The sequence below is a fragment of the Hevea brasiliensis genome, chromosome 3, assembly GCF_030052815.1.
Source record: "Hevea brasiliensis isolate MT/VB/25A 57/8 chromosome 3, ASM3005281v1, whole genome shotgun sequence".
NCBI lineage: Eukaryota > Viridiplantae > Streptophyta > Magnoliopsida > Malpighiales > Euphorbiaceae > Hevea > Hevea brasiliensis.
In genome coordinates this window covers 78,945,147-78,954,326 of record NC_079495.1, presented here as the reverse complement: position 1 = coordinate 78,954,326, position 9,180 = coordinate 78,945,147, and positions in this window count along the sequence as shown.

Sequence of the window (9,180 nt, the reverse complement as noted above, 5' to 3'; positions counted from 1 at the left end):
ACCTTTGAACTCCCATTTCCCATGATCAAGCCATGATCCTTCAATGCTCCCTTTACTAAAGCTATTCTACACAACTTGGGCAGTAGATAGGTAGCAAGAAGATCAAGTTTTGGTGAAGTTTTGAAGAGTTTCAAAAGTGGTAAGTATATATTTTTTATTATTATTTCATTAAACCTTGTGAAGATGTTATGGGTAGTTGAATAGTGGAAGGATTTTTGAAGTTTGATGAGTTAAGGGAGAGGTATATTTTTGGCAGCCATGGAACTTCAATAAGGGCCGTTTATCCTTGCATGTAAATGGTAGATTAAAGTGTTGATGAAGTATTTATGTGTGTAGGAATAAATTGGATAATGTATACTAAATGTGTGTGTGATTGTACACTTGATTTTGGAAGCTTTGAAGTAATTGAAAGAGATGTACAATTCAGCAAACTTTAAGTGTGGACCAAAATATGTTATTTCATGGTTAGGTTTATGGAATTATATGGTTGAATTATGGTGCTTGTTATGGCAGCTTGTATATGTGTATAAAGGTTTGAGTTTAAACATGTAAATGAGCTTATCATGTGGTTAAATTGTTTGTAATTTGAACTTGGAAAATTCTGTACTATAATGTGCATATTGATTGTAGTTACAAGCTGCCAAGATGACCAACAATGTGAAGTAAAATGTATTTATGTTGTGGTACAAACCAGAAATGGCATGAAGGAAATGATTTGGTAAGTGTTAAATGTGTAATTGATGAGTGGTGAATAATGTACAATAGGGCAGTGTATGTTTTGGGCTTAGAACTTTAAGTGTGTGACTCCAATTGGTATGAGACCAATTGGAGGTGAAACTAGGCACAAAATGTGCTGACTTTCATGAAGGAAGCTTACCAAAATTCTGGTTGGAAGGTAACTTGAAAAATGACCAAATCCGGATTAGTGCATTTAAGGCCTGAAAATTGACCATTTGGGCAGCAGTTGATGTTTTGGCCATAACTCACTCAAAATAGGTCCAATTGACCTGAAATTTTTACCATGAATATTTAAGTCATATATCTAGAATTCTTATGAAGACACCAAAGCCCAGAAATGACCATAAGCAAGTCAAATAGCTTGCACAAGTTCAGGTCCAAAAACTGGCCGAACCAAAAGTGACCTAAAAATGACCTAAAGTGACCATTTTGATACATTCTGACCAACATTGGTAAATTAACCATAACTTGGTCTACAAAACTCAGAATGACCTGAACCCGCGTGCAATAAGACATAGACCTAGAAGTTTGTAGTTTTGATCGAAACCCGAAATCGAGGGAACTAGGTCATCCGGTTAGGTCAAATTAGTATACTGAAATTTGGCAAATTGCAATAAAATGCAATATACTTGAAAATGAATTTGGTAACATGTACCAATACTAAAAGGCTATAAAATGTGACATATTGGTAACATTAGAATTGACTCACTTAGAGTGCATCAAGGGTCAACATTATAGATTGACTAATGAAATGAATTGAAGGGAACAGTACCAAGAAAATTTAAACATTAGATTTTATTGTTAGAAACAAATTCATTGACTACTGAAACACTTTAAATTGTGTGTTTCAGTTAAAAAGGATATTGAAAAGCATAAGGAACACTGAGTCAGGGCCAAGAGGCATATATCAGAGGTTTGTGCACAATAGTTATTTCTTTTAAATTTTTCAATTGAAATAAACTATGATTATCTGTATGTTATTGTTTTAAATTGTGTTTGTGCACAATAATTTTGATTTCTTATTTTCTACTTAAAATTTTATTTGAACATTATAGTTTTAAAATGTGTCTGTGCACAATACTTTTTATATTCACTGCTTTTACCAGAAAATTTATTTGGAGAATTGAGTTATGAATAATTTTTTATTGTTTTGACTTGGGAATTTTATTTGGAAATTATTGTGTTGCCTACTTTGCAAATGGAAATTTTGAGATAAAATATGATTTGTGGTTTGTATGAAATATTTAAATATTGTGATTTGGAATTATTTTGATTCACACTTGGCATGACAATATTACTATGTTCCTCCTCCATTTATGGGGTGAGTGTAATTATATTCCTCCCTGTTTGACTTGTCAGTCTGAGGTGAGTGTGGATGAGTACTCATTATTTAGCTAGCTTCCTCCCTCATTGATTTCGATTATTAGGGCGAGTGTGTCTTGTCGTGGTGTAAAACATGTGGCATGTGGGGAAAAATTGCATCATGGCCTAAATTGTGTTATTGATTGGCAACACTGTATTATTCAATTATTTGATCAAATGGTGTTATTGATTGGCAAAACTGTATTATTCAGTTATTTGATCAAATGGTGTTATTGATTGGCAGCACTGTATTATTCAGTTATTTGATCAAATGGTGTTATTGATTGGCAATACTATATTATTCAGTTATTTGATCAAATGGTGTTATTGATTGGCAAAACTGTATTATTCAGTTACTTGATCAAATGGTGTTATTGATTGGCAACACTGTATTATTCAGTTGGTGTTATTGATTGGCAACACTGTATTCAGTTATTTGATCAAATGGTGTTATTGATTGGCAAAACTGTATTATTCAATTATTTGATCAAATGGTGTTATTGATTGGCAAAACTGTGTTATTCAATTGTTTGATCAAATTTGTGTTATATGAACTTTGTAAATTGTGAAATGGAATTGTGGATTATTTGATTTGTGAATTGTCAATAAAAGATTTATATATCGCATTTCAAATTGTTATTGTGCACCACTGAGTAAATTTTACTCGTGATAGCTTTCATTCTTTATCATGAATAGATCGTGAGGCGACAAATTAAATTAGCTAATACTATATTGAGAGATCATCGGGTATATTGAGTATACCATATTTTGCATTTTGTATTGTAATGTATGTTCACTGTATGTATATAGTGTTCTTGGTTTTGAGCAGTTGTAAATTAAAATTGTACATTAAAGTTGTAAACTAAATTTGTAAATTATTTTGGTTTGTAAATATTGTGATATATTCTTTTATCTCAGCTTTTGAAAACACTGAAAAATTATTGTGGATTTGAGTTGACAATTGTTGAGAAACTTATTGTGTTGATTGAATATTGGAGTTGGGGATTGAACCAAATATTTGAAGTGCTTTTTACAGGTTTTTGAATAACTGTTTTATTCAAAATACAGATGGCACTCAGCCAAAATTTTTACAGAAATTGTTAATTATTCAAATGTGTTAGCTGTTTCACTTCAGTTTAAAAAAATTTTAACACCTGTAAATAGTGCTCACCACTATAAAAAGAAGTAAGAAAAGTTTTAAAATCCCTTGTAGTGTATTTAATGGGTTATCAGTAGATGAAGTTGGTAATTCATTAGGTATACTACGGGATCATGTTATGCCTTACGGAGGGGTAGGGTGTGACAAAGACAGCTAGTAACCCTAAACCCGAGGGGAATCTCGTGAAATAATTTTTGAGATTCCAGAAAAGAGTTGCAGAGCCCTAGGTAGCATTAGAATTCCAAGAAAATGTTAGGAGAATTTTATCAATCGATACAGACAATTTTGGCTCCTTAAGCCAAATGAAGGGCATTTTGATCATTTTGCCTTCAGAGACAATTTTTGACCAACTTGTTCACTTAAGTAAGTGAATTATATGACATAAAATATAAATAAATATTGCTAAAAGTTAAATTGAAAATGAGTAGGAAAGAAAAGAAAAGAAAATGAATAAAAATTGAAATTATGACATAAGATGATGTCGTTTAACATGCCTCCACCATTCACAATGCAATAAGATTTCTTAAAACAATTAAAAGAGATAAGAATCAAAGAAAAAAAATCAGATTTTCCTTCTTCTTCTTCAGCTTGCCGAGACACTTCCATGAGCCTTCCATCATTGATGAATTTTTTAGCTTTATTTCCTTCCTTATCTTACCCCAAACCTATTAGTTGTCTTCACAAAAATTAATCCTAGCACCTTGAACAACCCCTAGGCAGCAAAAAGGAAGGGAAACCAAGAAGTTTATCAAGCTTGGGGGTTAGTTTTCAAAGAGGTTAGTGCTATTTCTCTTTACTTTCTCTTTAGATTTCATGTTGGGAGCATGAATTGAGTTGGAAATTTAAGAAATTGAAAGAAAATAATCGTGTATGGACCAACTTCAATTTTTAGCAGTCTTGATGATTGAAGTGTTTGATGAGTTTTGAATGAGTTAAAATTGTTTATGGGTGGCTTTGAATGTGAATATGAAACTTATAACATCATTAAGTATGTTGAATTGATGTATGTGCATGAATGGATATTTGAGAATTAGGATTTGAGGCATGAAGTTAAGGTTTTACTTATGTGCTAGTGAATGGAAGTCCTAATGGTCAATTAGTGACCATTTGACTATGTTTGATGAGGAATTCAAGTGAATTATGGCTTTGAATTTGAGGTTGGGTATGCTAGCTCATAGGACCTGCAGGGCTAGATATTAGTCCAGCAGGTTTGGGCAGCTATAACTTGAGTGGTGTAGGTTCAATTGGTGCAATTCTAATTGGACATGAAACTAGACACATAATGGCACAACTTTGATGAAGAAACCATGCCTAGAAAACAAACTTAGAATACCCTAAAAATTGACAAAATCTAGGTAACCAACCTGCTGGTCCTAGAAATTGACTAAATGAATAGTGTTTGTTCATTTGGCCATAACTCAGTGTAGAAATATCCAAATGACCTAAATTTTATATCAATGGAATGATTAGACAATTTAAAACAACTTTCATGAAGAACACAAACTCAAATTCTGAACCTAACTAATTCAAATTGCTAGTCCAAGTTAGGACACAAAATCTGGCAGAACCAAATTTGCCCAGAAAATCTGAGTAAGGACCAATCTGGCCAGTTATGGTAAATTGACCATAACTTGAGCTAAAAAACTCCAAATTGAGTGATTTAAAAAGGAAATTAAAAAAGACACATAAAGGAACAACTTTGATGAAGAGAATTTTGTTAAATTTCTACTGTAATAATGACCAATGGAACAGTAAACTTAAGGTATGAAATCTAAAAATTTTAAATAACATAAAATAAGCTTTGAAATGGTATTGGAAATCAATGCCAACAAAAATAAAATGCAAAATGTGATATCTTGGTGAACTTAGGCTTAACAAATCCATTATGAATTAAAAAGTCAACTTTTGTGTAGGAATGGCCAAGTGAATAGTAACAACCAAAATTAATGGAGTGAAAGGTACCCCACTTAAATGATTTAATGAATGTTTAAATTATGTAAATGTGTAGATGAAGGTTGTATTCTCATCACAAGTAGAACTTAGGGGATATTGTTAATTTAATTTGAAATGTGATTTATAAATGACTATAAATAAAATATTAAAGGTATAAAGGATGTGCAAATAATATTTGAGACTTAGGTTTCTTTTATGAATACAAATTAAAATACTTGAATCTAGGTACATATAAATGAAAATGCTTGAACCTAGGCACCTGTAAATTGGTGTAATAAATTAGCTAAATGATAAATAGATAGTGAGGTTGATATCTATGAAATGTTCATGGATTACTTGATAATTTATATATAAATAGTGTAATGACTAAATGAATTATGTTAATGTATGAATGAGACATTAGTTCTCATTATTGTAAAAAAAAAAAGTATTTTGAGTACAATAGTATATGAGAATCATTGTTGTGAAACGTGATCAACACAAATGATATAATGAATAAATATATGAATTATGACGAAGGTAAAATTTATGTAGAAATGTATTTTAAAAATTTATACTTCTGTTAAGAATAAAATTGAAATGTTATAAATTATAATTGGAATTTGTCATGAAATAATGAAGTCATAAAAAAATAATATATTAACATTTAATGGTACTATGTGCCCATGTATTGCCTAGACACGTGTGTCAGATTGGATAGATTGGCATTCCAATAGGGTATTATTTTAGCAGTACTACGTAAGACTTTATGCCTATATTCATGGCTTTATGCCCGCACTCATGGCTTTATACTCGCACTCATGGCTTTTATGCTCGATTATGTGTTATCATGGCTTTTTAGTCATATTGACTGCATACGTGGTTGATGTTCCGCGTCCCATAGTATGATTGCCCAAGACACCACGGTGTCCAGTGCCAACGACCCATTATCCAGTTTAGTCAGCCTGTCATAGGTTACTTGGGTAATGAAATTTATTGAAATGAGTTAAGAATAATAGCAACTGAAAATATTAGCAATTAAATAAAAGAGTAAGAATATTTAAAATAAATTAGATTAGTTATTTAGTATAAAGAATTGAAATGAATTGAAATGATATTAAAATTTAATTATTATGAAATAATCTGCGATAACCTAGAAAGTATTGAAAGAAATGATAAAAAGATTTACAATAGAGGTATAACTTAAATAAGCATTACAAATGTATTTTTTTTATAATAATATAAAGCTAAGAATAATATTCTTGAAATTTTTGGGGATGGCACCGTGAATTTAAGAATTAAACGCTTCTTAAGAGGAATAAATTAGAACAAATGATAGTTGACCAAATTATGATCCATTTCTTTCTTTATTTGTATATGTTATTTTCTTATTATATTATTGTACCACTAAGTAACAATGCTTAGCGCGATGGATTTGTTTCCCTCGCATAGGTATTGAAGCTAAAACCCAGTGGACATTTGACTAGGATATTTGGAGTCCAGATCTGCAGAAGTTTCAGAAATGCTCAAGGTTGTCATCTCCTCAGCAATGCATGTAGATAGGGCTCACATTAGTCATTTTATGTATTTTGTATATTATAAATATTTCGTATGTTGTAATGTAAACTAAGAATTTATAATTAATATTTATGTAATATAAATTATGATATTGCAATTAATTTGTACATCATGTAAATTGTGAATTTATGAAATTAGCTTGTAAATCATGTAAATTATGAAGTTTGAGAATTTTGATACATAAAATAAGTATGAATGGATATGTATGCAAATGAGTTGCAAGAATGGAATGTGTGATGAGATGATTATGAAAATAACTAATGATATTTTATTGTGAAAATATTATTGAAATTTCAAGCAGATAAATAGTGAAATATGCCAAATGGTAATAGAAACAGGGGAAACTCCACTAGTTTCTCTATAGAAAAATAATTGATATTAAAATATAATGATAATAAAATTTTAAAAGGAATAAAGTAAGATAAAATAGGGTGTTTCGGCACTAAGTGTGACAAGCCTTGCTCAGCTACACTGTAGTCGGGTGAGGGGTGTCACAATTTTGCACCTATATGTATGGATGTATGGACATTGTGTAACATCCCTATTTGAAAATAACATTGTGTAGCCTAGTATATTTCACTGTTCCGGTGACCGGTGTCGGTCCAAACAATTAAGGGGATTAGAACCACACTTAAGACAACTAGAGAAGCTATAAACACAAATAATTAGTAATGTTCAATTAGTTAAGTATAAACAAGAAAAACAGAACATAAGAAGTTAAACGAGCTGAGAGTCACAGCGATGGGTGACCTTCTCAGGAACGACTGCGAAGTCGATTTAAACTCAAATTTCAAACCATAAAATGTGACGCTACGATCCTTAGGACCGTTACGAACACAGTGGAAAAGAGAAAATCACGAAAAAGAACTATTAAGCCAGTCAAATAATTAGGTCAGGGAGCCAGAAGAAATATTGAATTATTTGCAAGCCGGGATGAACCGGCGAGGGGCAATTTGGTCAATTGACCCCGAGAGCTGAGTCCTGACCTAACTGTCAAATAAAATCGAAGAAAAGAAAATTTCAGAATCGAGATTTAAATTAAAGAACTAATAGAAAAATAAATAGAAAAAAAAAAAGAAAAAAGAAAAGTCAAAAAGGTAATGACATCACATAGATGACATCATGCATACCTCATAAATATTTTCCTATTTAAGTTATTTTTTACTAAGTCAAAAAGGAGAGAAATAAACATAAAATTAAAAAAAAAAAAAAAACAAAGTGGTCATCTTCTCCTTCCAAATTGTCGTTCACCTCTTCTCTCTCTCTTTTCACTCTAATTCCTCCATTTGAGCTCAAATTCAAGCTTTGGTAACTCTAAAATTTTCCCATAAATCATTTCTAAAATTTGTAGAAACCTTTAAATTGAACCTCAACAAGAAGTTGGGAGGAACAAAATTGAAGAAAAGTGAAGGAAAATCAAGCTTGGCAATTCAAGAAAATTTGACAAGTGAGGTTAGTACTTGTTTCCCTTTTTTTTCTTCTTTAAGCTTTGAAATTAAGTTGAGATGAGTGTAAATTGCATGAAAGTTAAAGAAAATGATAAGTTATTTAGGGACAAACAATTTGGTAGCCATGAGGGTTAGGGGAAAATGATATGTTTCACTTCAATAAATCATGCATGCAAGTCAATCTAAGTGGGTAGGTGTTAGTGCTACACTTTAAATTCATGAATGGAGCAAATATGTAAATTAGGGTTTTGGACATTAGGGTTTAGAGACCAAAAATGTGAGAAACTTGTAAATGATGTCTTTGACCTAATGTGAAGTAAGAAATGGTCATTTGTGACCTAATTAAGTGTGTTAGGAGTGTTTGAATTAAAGCCAAATTCGGAGGCAGTGTGGTCATGCTGCTGGCAACATGACCAAGTCAACTTTGAGGGACCAAAAATGAAATTTTACAAGTTCAATTGGTATGGGACCAATTGAGAATGAAAATAGACACTAAATGACACAATTTTTATTTAGGAAGCATGCCCAAAAAGTGACCAAAACCTAGTGAACAAATTGACCAAAGTTGGAAAATTGCAGGCTGCCCTGTACAAACTGACCAAATGAACAGTGTTTGTTCATTTGGTCATAACTTGAGCTAGGTAGGTCAAAATGATCTAAACGTTTACCAGTGGTTAGATGAGATATAGACCTAAAACTTTCATGAAGAACACAAACCCAAATTATGCCATTAACCAAGTCATTTGGCCACCCCAAGTTGATGACCTAAAACTGCCAGCACAAAAAATTGCCCAGCAATCTGGGTTGAATCCAATCCGGCAGCCATGGTTCAAATGGCTATAACTTGAGCTACAAAACTCCAATTGGAGTGATTCAAAAAGAGAATAAACTTAAGACAATAGGAAACATTTTCTATGAAGGAAGTTTTACCAAATTCCAACAGTAAAGTGACTAATGGAACAG